At 36.7% G+C, this 20,557-nt stretch overlaps 1 protein-coding gene across 3 annotated transcripts in view; it reads left to right on the forward strand.

The window, feature by feature from the left end:
• The window catches only part of LRRC4C (leucine rich repeat containing 4C), a 795,171-nt gene that overhangs the window by 577,529 nt on the left and 197,085 nt on the right, over positions 1–20,557 (forward strand). The window lies entirely within an intron of this gene.

A 20,557-nucleotide genomic window follows, 5' to 3' on the forward strand; every position in this document is an offset into this window, starting at 1 on the left:
CAAGAAATTATGTCTCCTACCTGAAATTTTTTATGAGTTCACTTCTCTTTTGATTGTGATGACTAGGATTGTTAGCAATTTTTCCAGTTAAGTGTAAAGTTAATAACTTTATCAACCCCCTATATGCCAAATATCTATCTCCAGCATCAAGCCATTAAACAGGTTTAATCTCTGTGGTTCAAATCCATGATGAACACTTTTTTAAAAATGTCAAAGTCAGTTATCTTTCATCTTCTGTATCTTTTGATGGTGACCATATATTCTTACTGCTCAACTTTTAGCACATTCATGTGGTTTTTTTGCCCATTCTGTCTTTTGACTGATATTTGTAGAACAAAATCAGGGTTGAATGGAGTAAAATGTGAATTTGAAATGTAAAAGTACTAGAAAATGTTCCCTCTATTTCTACTATGTTCATACGGCAATTGAAATCTTGCCACTGATGTTAGATTGAGTAGACTGAGGATAAGTACTGAGGACAGTTATTTGAAAAGGAAATAAAGGCTGAGGAGCTTACAGAGAATAGACAGAAAGAAAATCTCTGCAGAGAAGACAGTGCAGAAGGAGTAAAAGCAACCTTTTGTTGTCAAAGAACAAACATGTTGTAGTAGTAGTAATAGCTTTACAATAGAAGGAAACTTCACAGCAGTAGTAGCTTCACAGCAAAAGGTTTCTTCCTCTCTGATGAATGAACTTATCATTCTTTTCAACGCTTATCAACTTTTGACTTGGAAGAAATTACCCTGGCATGAAATGTGCTTCCCCCATTACTGATTGCCATCCAGCCTCTATTGTCTCTGTTTTGACTCACTGTTGAATGATGTTGTTGTAACATATGACAAGCAAAGTGGTGCATTGATTCTTCTGGGTTTGCTGCTTTCCATCTTCTGCACATTGCCAACAACTGGGAGAAAAGTCCACCAATCATAGCACTGCCAAAGGAATGGGCCAGGTGTGACTGCCACTTTCTATTCATCATCTCTAGGTTTCCTCCTATGCTTCTCAGTTACACACCAATCTGTCATAACCCAAATGGAATAACGTTAAAAGAAATGAAACAACAAAAAGCAAGCATACAAACAATAAACCACAATGGAGTCATGAACCACAATCAATACTTAGGATTTTTCCCTTTCCTTTCTTTGTATACTCAATGAATGCCAGTTTCCAGATATCTTTGGAGTTGATGGAGCAGAATGGGAAACTATTTCGGCTTTGCACTCAACTGGATGGGGCCATAGGGTTAAACAACTTGTAGTTCTTCTGGATGAGTGATCTAGTCCTTTTGTGCAGTTCTAACTGACCCAGATACGTTCCTGTGCCCAGCTCTTTAGGGCACCCCAGCAGATGATAGTTCAGATACTAGAGAGAAAAGGTTATGTTGTACTGAGAATTAAAAGGGAAAATGTTGTTGTTGGTGATATAGCAACATCAATGGCATTATTAAGAAGACATATATAAATGCTAACCAACAGCAGTGCTACAGTGCATCCCAGATTACCGACAATAGGACAGAGCCCAGACATTGATTGAAAAGGACCCAAAGTGTTTTCTGTGGAATTCTAGGCCACTGGCAGAATAAGATAAAAATACACACTTTGAAGATGTTCTTAGAATTCCTATCACTATTAGGAAATGTGCAAAGTGGCATAGATTCTGGATTTTTTTCACTTGTTTTTGTTCTGGAAATTGTAATATTTGATTGTATACATAGCTACACATGGTTCAATTGACAGGGACTTGGAAATACCTGAACTCCTCAAATTTGATCGAAATATGTCAGTAAAAATTAATCTATAAATTCATCTATAATTTATTTAGGAATGACATGCATACTTTTTTTCCTAGTGACTGTTCTCATATATCTTATAGTGAAAATCTAGACTGAAACCTTTAAAGAATGTACACAATATGTAGGCTTCTAAGCAAAAAGATGGGCCTTAAGTCATCTTATGCATTATGAGTAATTGCCAGAATCTTGAATTGAGCCAAGAAATAAACTAGGATTGAGTCCAATTGCTGAAAGACAAGTGCAATATGGCTTGTATAGCATTACCACAGGGTGACCATGAGTTCTTTGGTGGCTGGTTGTGCTTTTATCATTAAGGAGGGCAATTCCATCCCAGAAATGGAGACAGTGGGTGCTTTTATGATTCTTTTACTGTATCAATTGTTGCAGAAAGTAGAAACATCTACGTACAGAAGTGTCAGTTTCTCCCAGCTTCTTTCTCAGGGCTTTTCGTTAATAACTACATGCTCTATTACTAAGCTACCAATTCCCCCCACCTCTTTCTCCCTCTTCCTCCCCTTTCATTTTCTCATGGAGAGATAGGAAAGGAATTGGTTGAATTATTGACAAATGTGTGTGGTATGTCTCACCTTATTGATCTTACCAGTCAACTTTCTGCATAGTTCTTGTGTGATGCACCACAAAGACAGCGTTCTCACTCTTTTCCCAACTGCAACAGGTTTTCTGTATAGTTCATTCTTCTATCTGAGGTTTCACTTCTGTTATGCCAGGTTAAATCTTCCATTGATTTCCTTGCTATCATGTCCATCCTGGGGCCAGGAAATTTGACCACACAAATGAATTCTCTCACACATTTACTATGATGTGTCTCTTCAGCCAAAACCTCTAAAACAGTACCTTCAATATCATGTTCCACAGTACTTGCTAAAATGTGATTACATATCTCTCTATTCCAATCTTTTCTTTTTCTCTTTCCAGTTCACAGTTCACAGATCAACAATATGGCTCCCAGTGGTAGGTAAGGTGGTAGGTTTTCCCCAGAGTTTTAGTTCTTAACATTTAAATAAAAGATAAATAATGTTATCTTTTGATAAAATTATTATTTGCATTAATCACACTTATAATTAAATGATTTATCAGTGCAATAAGAATCAGAACTTCTGTCACCAATTTAAATAATTGTTAAGTGAGTCACATCTGATTTTACAATCTTTATTATTGTGGTCATTAAATGTATCATGCTTGTTAAGCAAATCCACCTCCCGCCATTGACACTGCTTGTTGGAAGCCATCTAAGAAGGACATAATCAGTAATCACATGTTTCCAGAATACTGCAATACATGCTAGATGCCAGATTTTGATCACATGACTGTGGGGACACTGTGCTGTCCATAAATATAAGGACTGGTCATATGTCACTTGTTCCAGCATCATACTTCTAATGGTTGCTAACTTGAGAACTACGTATAATAGTGAAAAAAACTGTTTTCCACCAGGATCAGTTAAAATAATCAATTTAGATTTGTTTTAACATAAGATGACATAATAACAGGGTTTCTAGATATTCCTTTCATTAGATTAAAGGTCTCTTCAAAAAGGTAACATGCTAGCATTATTTTTCTTTTCTTTTCACAGTGTGGTCATAATCACATTTTCTTTTAAAAAATAACAATAGAGCAAATTTACAAGGTAAAACTACATTGTTTAAATATTATAATTTTTATTACAGCTAACTATTTTATTTTCAGCAATAAAATACACCTTTCAAATCACATATCTCAGTGAAAGAATTTCATGGGTCTTGAACAGGAAAAGTTTTATGTTGGATAATGCCGGCTTTCTAACTTCAGGAAAAATGGGTAATGTTAGTTTTTCGCTATGGGATTTATGCAACCTACAAAATATGGTGCTTTAAAGAATAGATGATCTCCTAATGTTTTATTTATGAACATTTTCATAAACATGGTATTCATGTACCAAATTAAGAGAGCTATGATCAGCTTGGAATCTTTACACATTCTGTAAGCATTGCAGTTGTCAGACCTTTAGCATGTAAGGGAAGTTTTAAGGTTATTACATCAAATAATATGTAGAACATTTGTATTGTTGCAGGGTGTCTGGATCAGTCACCAGGACCAGAGATTTAGTCTTCCAAGTTTTCAGACTCTTTCTAGAACCCATCCTCAGGGAACTTTTCTCTCACCAGAATGTTGATGCACATTCCCCAAGGACGGATTCCAGCTCAAATCTGAAAACTCAGAAGACTAAACCTCCAGTCCCGATGACCAATCCAGATTGGATCCTGCAATATTATTCCAGGATGCATATATTTGCCTTAATTCACATTTGTATTGTATTTATGAAAGTCATAGTGGTTAAGGCATCAGGCTAGAAATAGACAGACTATGAATTCTAATCTCTCCTTAGTCACAACCCAAATGGATCATCTTGGGCCAGTCGCTTTCTCTCAACTCTAGAAAGGAGATAATAGCAAACCACTTCTGAAGAACATCATCAAGGAAACTGCAGAGACTTATGCGGGAAATCGCCAAAAACTGGACACAATTGAATGGGGAGGAAAAAGTTTATTCATATCTATCCTGGTGTGTGTGTGTGTGTGTGTGTGTGTGTGTGTGTGTGTGTGTGTGTGGTGGGTTGCCCCCGGTTCAGACTGGTTCTATAGAACCGGTAGTAAAACCGGAGGGAGGCTCCACCCACCGACCCCGACGTCATCAGAATGCTTCTGCGTTCTGTGTGTAAGGAAGGAAGGAAGGAAGGAAGGAAGGAAGGAAGGAAGGAAGGATGGAAGGAAGGAAGGAAGGAAGGAAGGAAGGAAGGAAGGAAGGAAGGAAGGAAGGAAGCAAGGAAGGAAGGAAGGAAGGAAGGAAACCTTACAGTCAGGGCCGGATTTTCCTATAGGCTAACTAGGCTTCAGCCTAGGGCCTCAAGATCAAGAGGGGGCCTCAAGATCAAGAGGGGCCTACATTCAAATTGTTAGCAAAATTAAAATTACACTTTCACTATAGGTGAAAGGGCCTCATAAGTGGAATAGCCTAGGGCCTCTTTTCATCTAAATCCGGCCCTGCTTACAGTTTAGAAATTAAGTGCAATTCTGTTGATTCAGTCTGTTTCTATGGATTTTAATAAAAAGTAGAAGAAAAAATTGCTAGATTGAAAATGTCTCCCAAAAATGGAAAGTTAAAAAAATAAGAAGATACAAATAGTTCTGCTGTTTTAGGCCAAAATCTAGGTTTGTTTGTTTGTTTGTTTGTTAGTTTACTTACTTATTTATTTACTTATTTACTTATTTATTATTCATTCATTTATTCATCCTATTTCTTAACCACCCATCTCCCTCAGAGAGGGGATCTGGGTGGTGTTCAATGTAATCAATATACAAACAACATATTAAATTAACATTAAAATATTAAAAATAATGTAAGATTTTTTAACACATGCACACACACACACACACACACAATATAAAGTGTCAAAAAGAAAAAAAAATTCCAAGATGGACATTTAGCAATAGTTAATACAAGTCGGAGGAGTTCTCATGAACCAGCCATGGTCCTGTGTATGGTCCTGTGTCAGTTACGCAAGAATGCCCAGTTGAGTTTTGTAGAAGGCCCCTCTCACCTCTGGGGGGCCCTAAGCTGTTCATGAGCAGAAGTAAAAGACTTAGCTGCAGCATTGTTTCCTGCAATAACAGGTAGAGGTAATTAATAACATGCAACAGACCTTTCCTCTCCAAGTTAATTAAAGCCATTTTAAAGCTAGTCATGTTAGTACTTATTATTATGCCTTGTAGTAATATAGTGCAACATTACTACTCTTGCTTTAGCTCCTTGTCACATCTGTTTGTAATTCAATAACATCAACGAACCTTCAATATATCTGGAAATGATGATATTTACTTAAATGTTGGCATGAATTTCTTCGAGTCCTGTCATCATCTTACTGATGCAGAAAACCGGCAAAAAGGCAAAAAGTAAAAAAGGAGAAAGGCAAATGGTGGAGCAAACATTTAATCCTCCCTGTGAAATTGTAAAACACATGCCAGACCATGTTGTGATGCGTTTGAATTTCTACAGTAGAGACACTAATGAATCTTATAGTCCTGGGAGAAAGTTCTAAATTGCATGAGAATCTCAACAAGTCAAGCAAATCCTTAGTACATATGTTCATTCAATGTATCAGAGTCTAAAAGAAAAATTCCAACTTGAAACTTCCAACTTCCAACTTAAGTTCAAAGGTCATTTAATTTAAAGACTTTCAAATACATCTTCATATCTGGAATCTCTGAACTTTGTGTTGATCACTCTGTTCCATCTTCAAATATTGGATACTAATTTTTACGAGACACAGTAATGTACATATGAATGAAAAAATGCAATTGTAACCTGGTTCTATATTTTTTAAAGTAAATATTTAAGATAATGTGCATTGACAATAATATCAGAATCAATTCTGATTGATTCAATTGGATCTACAGCAAACACTTTGACTTATCAGAGTAAAAAAAAATCATTAAGAAAACCCCAGCATTTATAATCCTTCTGTATCATCATTCTGTGTTGGAGAAAATTAATATAGGGAGGCTTTATGATCCATACAACAGACTACATAAAGCTTTGGTACTAAGATTAACCTTATAAACCTCAGTTCAAAGGTCATTTAATGGAATCTTCTGTCTGTTTTAGTATCTCAATTAATAGAAAATTAAACAGAAAATTAAATTGATCTCTCTCTCTCTCTCTCCCCCCCCCCCATTCTCTGTGTATGGTTGTGTATATGTGTGTATCTCAGGTCAAATCAAATTTCATATTCAATCTAATATGGTAGTACTGAATCCTTAGAATGAAATCTTCAGTTAAGTTGAAATCAACTTTTTTACTGTTCAAATAGAGTTGAATATATTAAATCCATTTAATACTAAATTAATGTATTTAGAAAGGATAAACATTTATTTAAAAGAAAGATTGTGAATGTAATAAAATGAAACAAATTAAACTAAAAATCAAAACAAGATTTATAGGTATTTACTTTATTTTAAGTTTAAGATTCTTTTCAAATGAAATGTACTGGCATGTGTTTTTCTTGTTTTCATGGTAAATGTATAATTATAATTCCTTTTATAAAATGAAATAACATTAATTAATTTATTGAAAAATTGAACTTTGCTTCTCAAGATAAAATTTGGCATGCAAAAGCTCTGCCCCTCCATGTGTTTTACTCTGAAATCTAATGCAGAACTGACATTTAATGACATGGAATTATTTTCTCTATTGTTTCTCTCAAAAAGAGGCAGGCCAAGTCTCTTTATGGAAAAAAAAAATCTCACCGTATGCATTTCGTTGTTGGAATAGATTCATTAAAAAGTGAATGTAAAATTGCCATTAAATATGACTCACACAGCAGTCAGATCTGCCAAGGACTAGCTTAATTGAATTCAAGATGAATGGCAAGGTAAAAGAAAAAAAAAATAACTTTTTTCAACTAAAGAAAAAGTGGGTGATTTTCTTTTTGTTCTACATTATGTATACAGTAAAAGTGAATGCTGGTTGCATCTCATCTTATCTAATATATCCTTCACTGTTCATACTGGCTAGGGAATTAGATCAGTAGCAGCAACCTGGTATGAGAGAGACAAAAGATCCAGATAAATAGTTGGGCATCCAAAAGGGGAATTTTATTCATGGATGTGCAGCATTGCTTATGAGTTTTCTGTCTTTGATAGGTGTTAACTGTCCTAAAACACTTTTTCACTACCTTAAATATGTCAGTTGATGACCAAATGTTGAGGAACTTTTCTTTGAAACCTATCCACAAACTACAAACTTGCAGTACTAAGCCCTGTTCAGACCTGGCTTTGCAGAAGCAAGAAACAGACTCCCTACAAAGAAAAACCCCTTTAATTACCCATTGGGAATTAACAACATTCACCAACAAAAAGTCCAGGCAAGAGTCCTGCAAGGAGTTAACTGAAGCAATAGTCCTTATCAGCTCGTTATGATAAATGCAAGGTTGTGAGCTCCTAGCTGGAAGGCTGCAAATTAAGTCAGAGAAATAGACAAACCTCAGTTCTGGCAAGGCAGTCTTTGTCGCACAAAACACACAAGGATCAAATTTTCTAGCAAGTGAATGGTTGTCTGCTACAATCACCCTTCCCCTTTTCTCCTATTTATTCCCCAGCCACGGAGTGGCCAGTCAGCGTCCACGTTTATTTTGCTTCCCGAGCCGACTCATTGTCCTCCGTTGTTCACCTCTCCTATCTGCTCTGCACATACAGGCATCTAGAACAGGCCCCAGCTGTTCCTCCTTCTCACTCATCTCTGACTCCAAAGGCAGCTGCCTCTCTAGCTGGGAAATGCTGGACGGCCCTGGCTCCATCTGCGTCCAAAGCTGAGTATCCATCAGAGCCTTCCCCAGGCTCCAGAACTGGCCCAAGTTCTTACCCAACCTCCTAATCATCCGAGTCTGCCACCAGCTCCGTTGGCAGCTGGTGGGCCACAACAAGCCTGCAGCACACGTCATATTTAATCCTTAGCCTAGCTAAGATTTGTGAAGTTCTGTGGCTTGTTGGGAATCTTCCTCCCTAAGTCATTCTATGCATTTGGGATGGAGATAACTACTTCAAATTCATGTGTTATTTTGTGCATAAGTTCACAACATTGAGGGAAAAGGGAAGGATACTGTTTTAAATAGCAATAGCACTTAGACTTATATACTGCTTCATAGTGTTTTACACCCTAAGTGGTTTACAGAATCAGCATATTGCTCCCAACAATCTGGGTCCTCATTTTACTGACTTCAGAAGGATGGGAAGCTGAGTCAATATTGAGCCGGTTAGGATCGAACTGCTGGCAGTTGGCAGAATTAGCCTGCAATACTGCATTCTAACCACCGCACCACCATGGCTCTTTATAGCTTTAGCATTAAAATATAATAGTTTCAGCATTAAAACCAGTGGGATTAATCAACCCCACTGGTGGTTGGCTTCCTTTCACTGGATGTATTTAAGCAGAGGCCAGTCTGATTGGCTTTAATTTTGATTCTATTAATGAGTAAGTGGCTTGATTCAATAGCTTAAACTCAGATCTGAGAATAGAGATGACATTTATTCAGTTTGGCTTTGAACCTGAATGTATTAATCTGAGTTTCTCAAACCAACTGATAAACTGAAACAAGGTTACACTTTCCGTTAAACAATTATTTAAGAATATCTACACACTAGGAAAAATTGCACAAATTAATGCACCTATTAATGAAAATGATGTAAAATATAACATTGGGACAAATTGATTGCAAAATGTATCATAGAGAAATGTGCATAAAAATATAGATGATTTTATGTACTTTAAAAATAATTTCAACTAAGCAGAAATGGGAGTTAGGAAAAACTGGGAGATTCTGAAATTCATAGTACAGTCCTACCAAGCAAGACAGAAGTTTACTCAGAGAAAGAAGGAATGACACACTTGTGACTTGCTAAAACTCTGCTAAATTTTAGCTTTGGAGTTGCTAATTCTTTGGTTATTTTTGCATTTGTCTACTCTCTTCTTGCTCTACCATTTATTGGTTGTCAATCCTTACCTTGAGGCCCTGAAGATCATTAATGAATAAAAGGTTCCTTATTTCTTACTCATGCTACAGACTACAGGTAATCTTTCACATATGATCATTTGTTCAGTGACCATTCAAAGTTACAATGGCACTGATTCCGAGCCTGAAGTTACAGCCATTGCGGAGTCCTGGTGCTCAAGGGTCAAAATTCAGGAGCTTTTGCAGCCTACAGTTGCAACCCCGTGCGCTGCAAAATTTCTACCTGCTTACCTTCTCCCCATCTAGGTCCTTTTGGCACCCAGCTGCCCTGTTCTTGGCTGTCCCAAGGACATCAGTGTCTTCTTGTTCCGGCTGCTGGCCAGACTGCTGGGCTAGATGAGTCTCACTTTGTGCTATGAAAAAAAAAAGGGAGGGGGGAGAAGGAGTGGAAAGCCAGCCCTGCCCAATATTCTTTGCAAAGGGACATTTTGACACACACTGCCTCAGGGGGCCTGCTTATAGACACTCCTTTTTTTTTTCTAGTGCAAGTGACCCCAAATCTGTCCCAGGAGCCATGCAAAAGCAGCAGAAGCAATAAGATAGCAATAGCAACAGCATTTAAATGTATATATCACTTCGCAGTGCTTTACATCAGTTGTAGAATTCAATTTTTTTTACTACCGGTTCCGTGGGTGTGGCTTGGTGGGTGTGATGTGGCTTGGTGGGCGTGGCTTGGTGGGCATGGCAGGGAAAGGATACGGCACAATCCCTATTCCCTCCCCACTCCTGGGGGAAGGTTATTGCAAAATCTCCATTCCCACCCTACTCTGGGAATGGGGAGCCAGAGGTGGTATTTGCTGGTTCTCCAAACTACTCAAAATTTCCGCTACCAGTTCTCCAGAACCTGTCAGAGCCTGCTGAATAGCACCCCTGCTTTACATCCCTCTCTAAGTGATTCACAGAGTCAGCATATTGCTGTTCTGACCCAGCCTTAGCAAATAATGATAAACCACTTACTCGTGAGTACAAACATACCCCTTTTCAAACAGGGTAGGAATAGTCTTTTATTCACATGGATAAACAAAAATCAAATGTAATTAGTTTCGATCTGGCCAAGAAATTTGAATTCCTTCCTGTATACTAGAAAATGAATGGCCACTCCCAAATCCCTACTATTTATTTCCCAGCCAGGGAGGGGCTGGCTAGCATCCACATCTGCTTTTCCTTGAGATCCGGCTTATTTTTTTCCCTTTGCTCTCCTCTCTTTTCCTGTCTGCACATATACACATCTGGGATGGGCCCCATCTGTTCCTCCCCCTCATTCAGCTCAGTCCCCAAAGACAGCTGCGTCTCCACCTGGGGGAGGACAGAAGGCCCCAGCTCTATCTCTGTCTCTGATACTGTTTCCTTATCAGAGCCTTCCAAAGGCTCTAAAGCTGGCCCAGGCTCTCCCTCAACTCCTCCTCATCTGACTCTGCAGCTAGCTCTGCTGGCAGCTGCTGGGCCACAACAATTGCCCCAACAATCTGGGTCCTCATTTTACTGACCTCAGAAGGATGGAAAGCTGAGTCAATATTGAGATGGTAAAGGTGAGCTAGTGCGATGAAGTGTAGTGCAACAGGGGTCTTGGAATGCTGCTAGGACTGGACTAGGGCAGTTGCAGCTTCTCAGGATGTGGCAAGCAGCCCCAGAGTGGCATGGTTCTTGGGCTGCTTGATGCCCTGCAAGGCAGAGTGTAGTCATGGGAGGGAAGAACAGCAAGTAGGTGGGGTTGGATACAATCCTTTACCTTGCTGACTAAAAGTGAGATGGGCAACATATAAATTTAATAAATAAATTACTGAACTTCAAGGCTTGGATTAGGACCTTGGCTAAAAACTGGTAAAATTCCTTAACAATGACACCTGGGATTGCTAGGATTCTGGTCATTAAGTGATCTGGTCATGTGATGTCTTACTTTAGGAATGCATTGCTTAGTGACCAAAGTTCCAGCCCCAATTGTGATCATAAGTTTAGGACTGGTTAATACCCCAGGCTAGAAATTAGGAAACTAGGAAGTTCTAGCCTGGCCTTAGGCCAGTAGGATGGCTTTGGTTCAGTCACTCCATCTCAACCCTAGGAGAAATGAGACAATGGGAAATCACTTCCCAAAAATCTTTTGCCAAGAAAACTACAGGGCTAGTCTAGACAGTGGCCAGGACTCAAGGCTAACATGAAAGTGAGTCTGAGTGCCCACACTCATACTCAGAGAGAGATACAGATATATATAGAAAGATCTAGCTATCACTTTTTGAAACTCTTATTTTTTTTCAGTAGTTCCCTGGCCAAATGCCTTGAAAATCATGTTCAGTGATAATCAATAGTGAAGAGCAAAAGATAAAGACTCAGTCATAAGACATTAATACTAGAAATTGGTGAAATAAATGTAACATTTCTAATGGTTAATCACTCCTCCTTCCTCAGAAATACAGAACACTGAGTAAGAAATGCACTATGAATAATAAATGCACTTATTGACATTTTACAATGCTTGGGAAAGTTCAGAACCTGCAGAAAGATTGTGGCTTATCCACGTTTAATTTCCATTTCTGATTTATAGCAACCAGGTTCAGCTGGATAGTAGCATGACTAGACTTTTTCCGGCTGTGCTAAAGATGCCATTGTATATTCAAATGGAAGTAAAGTTTGATGACCAATTAAACTATCCTACTGCATTTTTCTTGACATTTACTATTAATTTGTTTTAGCAGTTGTTTTCAATGAAGAAAATAAAGAAGTATAAAGTTACATTGTCAAAGGATATAAACATTTCCCCTATATTTCAATTGGGATGATTTTCTTTTTCCTACTGCATTTTGAATATTATTATTTATCTTTCTTTCTCACACACATACAATACATAGACACCAAAATGGTTCTTTGATTGCGGCTCAGCTTGATTGTATTATTCTAACTGCAGGAAATTAAAAGAAACATACAACACATTTTGAAGAATTGGGATTATATTTTCCTTTTGAAAATCAGTTTTGGATTGTAGCACTGTCATGGAGTGTTTTTTATAACCTGTCCTTCCTCTTCACTGCTACTTGTTAAATTATCACACAGGGGGCCATTTCATTGTGATTTCCATTCTATAATGTAGACTATTTCTAAGATAATTTATGGCAAGCAATACCAGAAGACTAATACAATATTCTCTGAGTTTAACAAAGGCAACATACGCCTGTGATATTACAGGTGCATCTAATGGGTAATAAGATCGACTATATTTTGAAAAAGGCAACATTACCTAAAGCACTGTTTGTCACTAATATGGAAGCATGCTATTGAATATACACAATCGGCAATATATATATATTTGACTTCATGCAGTAAATCCATCTCTTTTCCTAAGCAGTTGCCATGGGAATAGTTATTTAGGGAATTCCATTTCTGGAGCTGGTGACTGAAGGTTTCTGTCTTGGGGGTGGGAATGGGGTGTTCTTTCCCATATAAGTGTTATATTAATATAAAGTCAATTATTTTCTTTTTGATAAAATCTGCACAAAACTTTCAAGAAGCAGCAACAGGAAAAACGTACTGAATGCCAATCATTAATTCCCCATTATGCTTTAACCTGGCACTTTCAAATATAGAATTCAGAATTGACAGCTGTCAGTTGTGAGTCATGCACAATGACATTTTCTCTTTTCTCTTGTCTTCTTGGTATAGAAAGGCTCATATTACATTTCTGCCCACCCACCTTGTTTCTTGTCCTAAAGTCAGTTGGGAAGGCAGGACTGAACTGAGTGGTTTGTCATAACAGAATACAAAGTATTAAGGTATCGTGGACTAACAGGCGAACACTACAGTTTTCTTCTCTCATCTGGCAGGCAGCAGTTGGGGAAGAAGAAATTATCAATGTAAACAGTATAATGTAAACCATGCTAAAGGCAGAAGAACAAATTAATAGTTGCCACAGACATATTGTTAACATGTTGCAAATAAATTAAAAGTTGTTATGCTCCAAAATGTGCTACTGACACAGCCAGGAAATATTGAAAAATATTCTTTTCACAGTATATAAGACACTGCATTACAATTAATCCAATCTGCTCCAATTAAGAAGGCAAATGACAGAATAGAATTGTACCCATTAGTGCCCGTATATGTTTTGAAATAGCATACACTATTCTTCAATCTCTCTCCATCCCCTGTACATCCTGAACAACTGTTACAGCAAGTCTTTGTGAGAAAATTAAAGGAATGAGATTTGTACTTTTCTCATCCTTTTGCAAATGCTACAGCCTGGATGTCCATGATTTAAGACAGGGTGGTGGTTGAGCTTTCTTTTCATATAGCAGTTATTAAATTTAGTCTCTTAAACATCCAAATGCTTAGACTGGATTTGGCCTTTATATTCACCTAGGCAGGGGTGTCAAACTCAATTTCATTGAGGGCCGCATCAGAGTTGTATTTGATCTCAGGGGGCTGGAGTGGGCATGGCCAGGGCTGTGGCCAGGTCAATATTACTCGTGTCGGGGCATCTGTGGTGGCCCGAACGCTCTGCCAGAGAAAATGGGCTCCCGAGCTCTGTTTTCGGCTGTGACGGCCTCCTGCAACCCTCTGCCAGTGAAAACAGCTTGGGAGAGCCGCGTGCAGCCCTCCTGAGTTCTGTTTTCACTGGCAGAGGCACTGCGAGCCAGTCCTTCACTGTTTTCAGGGCAGCCCCGCTGGCCAGATCTAAGCACCCCATGGCTGGATCCGGCCCCAAGGCCTTGAATTTGACACCCCTGACCTATGGGGTTCTTTCCAGTGGAATCCCGAATCTTGGAATTTATTTATTTATTTTATTTAACCAGTTTATATAGCTGCCCATCTCATAAACAGCATGCCTGGGCAACAAACAGTACCATAACCAATAACAGGGCAGATTATTTCCTCCTTTTGGTTATAAATATAAGAGCTCCAGTGGTGGAATTCAAAAATTTTTACTACTGGTTCTGTGGGCATGGCTTTGTGGGCGTGGCATGGCTTTGTGGGAGTGGCTTGGTGGGAGTGGCAGGGAAAGGATACTGTAAAATCTCCATTCCCATCCCACTCCAGGGGAAGGATACTATAAAATCTTCATTCCCTCCCCACTCCAGGGGAAGGTTACTGCAAAATCCCCATTTCCTCCTGATCAGCTGGGACTCGGGAAGCAGAGAATAGATGGGGTGGGACCAGTCAGAGGTGATATTTACCAGTTCTCCGAACTGCTCAAAATTTCCACTACTGGTTCTCCAGAACTGGTCAGAACCTGCTGAATACCACTTCTGAAGAGCTCCTATAAAGCAAGATTTACTCTGGAATTTCCACCCAAATACTGCTTAGCTTTCCAAAATAATCATGGTCATCAAGGTGTTGCCAATCACTGGACAATAATATGTTATAGCTTAATGTTCATAATAGCTAAAATAAATACTTTTATAAAATTTGCATCAATTTTCACTAGGTAGCTAACAAATTAACAGAGAAAGGGGATTTAAAAACAGATATTCTGAATATGTTGCTAATTTGATATAGCTTTTAATTATTTTCTTGCTTTTTATAATGCAAATTGGGTGCAGTTTCTAAAGAAAAATGTGAACAGAATTATTTATACTCATCAAAATATCACGATTCTCAACATGTCACTTGAAGATATTAATAATAAAGCACACCAGGTTTTTTTTTTCCTTTTTTGCAACAAGGCCTGAATGTTGTTACTATCCCAAATGTTTTCTCCTAAATGATAGCAACTTCTCTTGGTTTTATAAAGCAGCCATCACATTACTAAAACTGCTATTGATGTGTCTGATCACTTGTAACCATAATAAGGAAGAAATAAGTAAGCTAGTTGTTTTAGAAACAATCTATGACTCTAAAGAAAAGTAAAATGTTTTCTAGAGCTCTAATGTGCTACAGACACTTCCTTTGGGATCTACCAGGATACCTGTTTCACCTGTCTTTTTAAAATATTTAAAAGTAAGAATAATTAGGAACCTGGCAAGTTGCAAAGCAAAAGAGCTTTTAGAATGCCCTTATTGTTCACAAAGTTAAAAATATCGAAGAAATACAGTAAACAGTTGCAAAGCCAAGTGCCAGCCTATGGCATCATTTTGATTTCCAGAAAAGTTGATTGACCTCATAAATATCTCATAGATAGTCTTAATAAATAAAGACAGGAAGGCCAGTGCTTTGTTTGGGAAAGGACTTGAAAAGAATAAATATGCAGAAGCAATAGCACATAGCTGAAGAGAGTGGCAGAGAATAGTGTCACCAATTTGACTTTTGGTAAGTGGGTGATTTGTCCATAGCACATGTGGCAGCTAGGTAAGCTTTTCCATGACAATTTTTGAGGGCATCTATAATATGCTCTCAAGTTCTGGTCCCCCTGATATGCTGATGACATTGTTCTAATAGCCAAAAATGCAAAGGATCTGCAAAGTCAACAACTTGGTCATTGACTCGGCGTTCTTATTTGAGCCAAAAATACCGAGCCCTACTTATCCTATTTTAGACATATTGTACAGTTGAGTAACTGTCTGGAGAAGCATCTACTGCTGAGAAAGATGGAAGGAAAGAGGAGGAACAGTAGCAAATTGGATGGAGTCATTATCAAGTGATGATAATGGACCATTGGAAGACCTGAAGTGCCAGTTTAGGGGCAGATTATAATGAAATTGACAAAATCTATCTATATGGTCACTAAGAGTTAACATGAAATTTATTTATTTATTGTTTGTTTGTTTATTTGTCTTCTACTTTTATTATTTTTACAAATACAGTAAGTTAATTATTTAAGAGAATATATCCAACACATATATTTTCTCTTGTTTTACCCACAACAACAGTCTTGTGAGATTATCTGGGCTGAGAGAGTGACTGGCCCAAAGTCACACAAATGGCCTTTGTGGCTGAGGTAGGATTTGAATTGATGACCTTCTGCTTTCGAGCCAGGTGCCTTAACCACTGGACCAAACTGGCTCTCAACTTGAGGAATGTATTGTGTTTGCATACATACATGTGAATGAATGAATGAATGAATGAATGAATGACCCCCAGGTTAGAGACAGATTATCTTGGAGAAAATCTGTCTATGAGGTCACTAAGAATTTACGCCAACATGATGGCATATAATCAAATCAAAACACATCTAATCCAATCCAATCCAATCCAATCTAATCAAAAGTTGTCTACCACTGTCCTAGTAGGTTCCAATATATTAAAATTCCAATATATACATTCACATTCTAATACATTGGAATTGTGATAAAATATTCACTTCCTGTTACACTACTAGCAATATTAGTAATATAATATTATTATTAATCTTTCTTCTAGAGATTGTTAAAGGCATACTCATGGGAGTAAAACTTGTATAATCTAAAGACAAATTGGAGTATTTTTATTATTATATTTTGCTTCTCGTTGTTAGGTATAGATTAAGGCATCATGGATTTTCACTTTTATTTTCTTTTGCCCTTATTTTCTTATAGAAGGTTAGAAAACATTTAGTTTTAGAAAATAGGTTCAGATAATGTGATACAATAGATAAAAAATTTCAAGCTGTTATTGCATAGAGTATATTTATAGAATTACTTGCATTTTTTTTCTTTTTTATATACTTTATTTAAATTCTTCTTTTCTATTTTCATTCCAGTTTTAGTAATAATTTGGGCATTGCTTGCCTCAAGAAATTAACTTAGGAGGGAGGCGGCTAGGTAGTGAATGAGTTTCTTTGGAAGTAATTTTCTTCATTTTTATTTTATGTTTGTTTGCTTATAATTTTATTTCTTTTTTAATTACATTTTTTATATCCACTCAAGTATATCAGTTATAATGATTGGTTTGGTTAGAATTTTGCTATAAAAGAATTTTGCTATAAAAAGAAGCTATAGTGTGGTGTATACTTTTTAGATTTATTTTTTATTATACTTTAATAGTTTATTAAGTTGGAATGTTAAAAGAATGCATAATATTGTTATGTATAGAAAGTTGGTTCCAAATCTATATAGGACATTGAAGGTGTTATATTTTTACAGAATAGCTATATCTTTACAATGAAAAAAAAACTTGGTTGATTGGGTTGATTACACATTACTGCAATGTCAATGGCACTAAGCCAATCAGGGTCATGGTTTTGATTAATAAATATATAAATATATTGTTTAAAACATTGTAGTTAATGAAGAATATTTGATCTGAAGATACCTGATGATAATGTTGCATGACCGCATATACCAGTATAATAAATAATCCAGATATCATAGATAGGATTTCGATGGATATTAATAGGTTAAATTCCATTAGTTGGTGGGGTAAGATTAATTCTATTAAAGGAAATATAGTTAATATTGACATAAATAATTAAAGGATATCCTGGGGCTAATTCCAAAGAGTCAATCAGAGTGTCTATCTGTCTGTCTGTCTGTCTGTCTGTCTGTCTGTCTCTCTCTCTCTCTCCATGTATATGTGTACACATATAGTATGTGTGTGTATGTTTGTGTTTTTAGCTCGCTAGCCAGCCATACAGAAAGAGAGAGAGAAACAGCAAAACAGGTCACCAAAGATTTATTTGGCTAACATGAGATCAACTTTTTTTTTTGGGGGGGGGGGAAATAAGTTTTCATTTACTAGACTTTTAGAATTATAATTAAGTATTTATTTTATCGTCTATATTTATGCAGGATGGGAATTTAATATTAATCTCCATAGGCTTCATTAGAAAGTTATTAATATCACTGCTAATTTTATTTGGATCTGTTAAAATCCTGGCAATTACTGGGGTCAACAAATAGCAAAAGAAGTATTTCAGCTGGTAGCTTACATTAATCTAGACATGTTTTGGTTTTATTGGGATGTATATTAGCTTTTAATATTGAGTCTTATTAATATTTAACTTTACGGAAAACCTCTACTTTAGAAACATGTGCTGAGACATTCAGTTGGAAAGTACAAGCAGAGTCTGGAATAATCACTTTAAATCAAATATTTTCAAATGACTTTTTAAAGATTTTCAACAAATATAGTACATTTTCTTTCCATATAGCATATTACAGTGGCAAGGATTTTTTTAAAAAGAAAATTATCATATAAATCAGATGTCTTGGCTACCTTAAAAGGCCTAAAATGCTATCATTTCCTATTGAGTCTATTACTAAAATTAAGGTAATTTCGAAGCTGAAATATATTTTAAAGTCAAAATTAATGATTGTATGACTTCTGGGATAAAGAGTTTAAACAATCACAATGGAATATCAGTGGAATCCAGTTTGCTTTTTTGGATTTGAAGTTTAAAGTTAATTCTTCAAAAGGAGGTCTTTTGGACTCCCCCCAAAAACGTGTAAAAAGAATGGACTGTACATCTTCTTTATGGCTATTTTTCAATGTTATATTGAATTATAATCCAAAATCATGCAATCTGGTGGTTTTTTATTGGTTATATAAGGTACAAGACATAGCCAACATTATATTGAGATATTGGAAAAGTATATTACCTCAGATATCAAAGTCTGCATTAAAAAACGTATAATTTATCCATTTTTGAAATTTAATGGTTTCTTCAAAACTTCCAGTGTTGGAACATTTACAAATTCTGGAGGCAAGTTGTTCCACTGATTAATTGTTCTAACTGTCACGAAATTTCTCCTCAGTCCTAAGTTGCTTCTCTCTCTTCTTTCCACCCATTGCTTCTTGTCCTGCCCTCAGGTGCTTTGGAGAATAGCTTGACTTCCTCTTCTTTGTGGCAACCCCTGAGATATCGGAACACTGCTATCATGTATTAACACTTCACATGATTTTGATTCTATCCCTCTGTTTATGTTGCCTAGACTTTTTTGGCAGCTACTGACTCATATTTAAGTGATTGTCCACAAGGATTCCAAGATCCCTCTCACAGTCACCACTATTGAACAAGGTACCACATATACTGTACCTGTGTATTTTGTTTTTCTTCCCTAAATGTAGAACCTTGCTTTTTTCACCATTGAATTTCATTTTGTAAGATAGCGCCCATGGCTATTTTTCTACTAATTAAATATGATACAATATGTCTTCTTTGCATCAATTTCATAATTTTATTTATTTATTTAGTATATGGCATAATTTACATACAACTTTTCTAGGTGAAATGTTAATTACAATGTATATTGACATTTCACCTAGATTAAAAACACAGTAAAATATGAAAGTTGAAAATATCTATATTCAGATACCAATCTAAGTCATTTAACCATTGAAGCACAGCATCGTTTATCAGAAAAAAATCAGTTATTGGACCAAAATATGCCTTCACCTTTCAGACAGTCTCAGTATGATTTATATTTTGATGTGGACCCCAAAATTACACTGAGGGGAGAATGGTACACCCCATTTATACAGTGAATCCCGGCAGATGTCATGTGAGGTGCAAATCTTATTCAGGGCTATCTGTTGCTGAGGTGGCAGTTCAAAACCTGGAGTTTTTTGTGGGGTCATTTATAAGTCTTCCTATGTCTGGGCATTCATAATCCACTTGAATTTTCCTTGGGAATCATTGTCAAAGTTAAACAGATGTTGTATAGGTGCCAGTGGGACTTCCTAGATTTCAGCTTTTCAATTGATAAATGGGGAAGGTCAGTGTGCACCAATAGGAGAAAGTTGCCCATACTTTTTCTGTATTCTCTCTTTAGTGCATCTTGTCTTCATAGACCTGGCAGTACTATGCAGCTCAAAACAGGAAGCCAGCAAGTCAGAGTGTTTTTAATATATCCGCTTATAATCCTCATGGTGTCATTGAGTCTGGCGTCTTGCTTACTAGCATGGCAGCTGTTAAGACATATGGGTGTACAGTGTTCTGCTGCAGAGATTACTGCCCTAATGTTGATGTTCTGAGGGTGGCAGCTTCATCATATGTTACTAAAACAGACAAATGGTTAACGTTATTTTATGTTTAAATGCAAATATGACACATTTAGACGATTATATTGATTTAACACATTAATTTGGATGGGCTTCCTTTAATCTATTTTGTTTATGTTAGTCTTAAAGTTTTATAATTAATTAATTACTGGTTTTTGAAATTTGCTTTTCTATGATTTTTTTTTCTGCATTTCTCTTTTAAAAATTGCAATAAATTATTATTTCATTTTAAAAAGTGCAAAAAAAAAAGCTGCTGCTTTTTCAGACTTCATGGAAGCCTGGATTAACTTGGTCTGCTCTAATTTACCGCACAAAAGAATTGGGCTCTTTTAAGAGGTGCACAGCCTTATCTTTGCATT

Source organism: Pantherophis guttatus, chromosome 1 (genome assembly GCF_059756535.1).
Source record: "Pantherophis guttatus breed Tessera chromosome 1, ASM5975653v1, whole genome shotgun sequence".
Taxonomy (NCBI): domain Eukaryota; kingdom Metazoa; phylum Chordata; class Lepidosauria; order Squamata; family Colubridae; genus Pantherophis; species Pantherophis guttatus.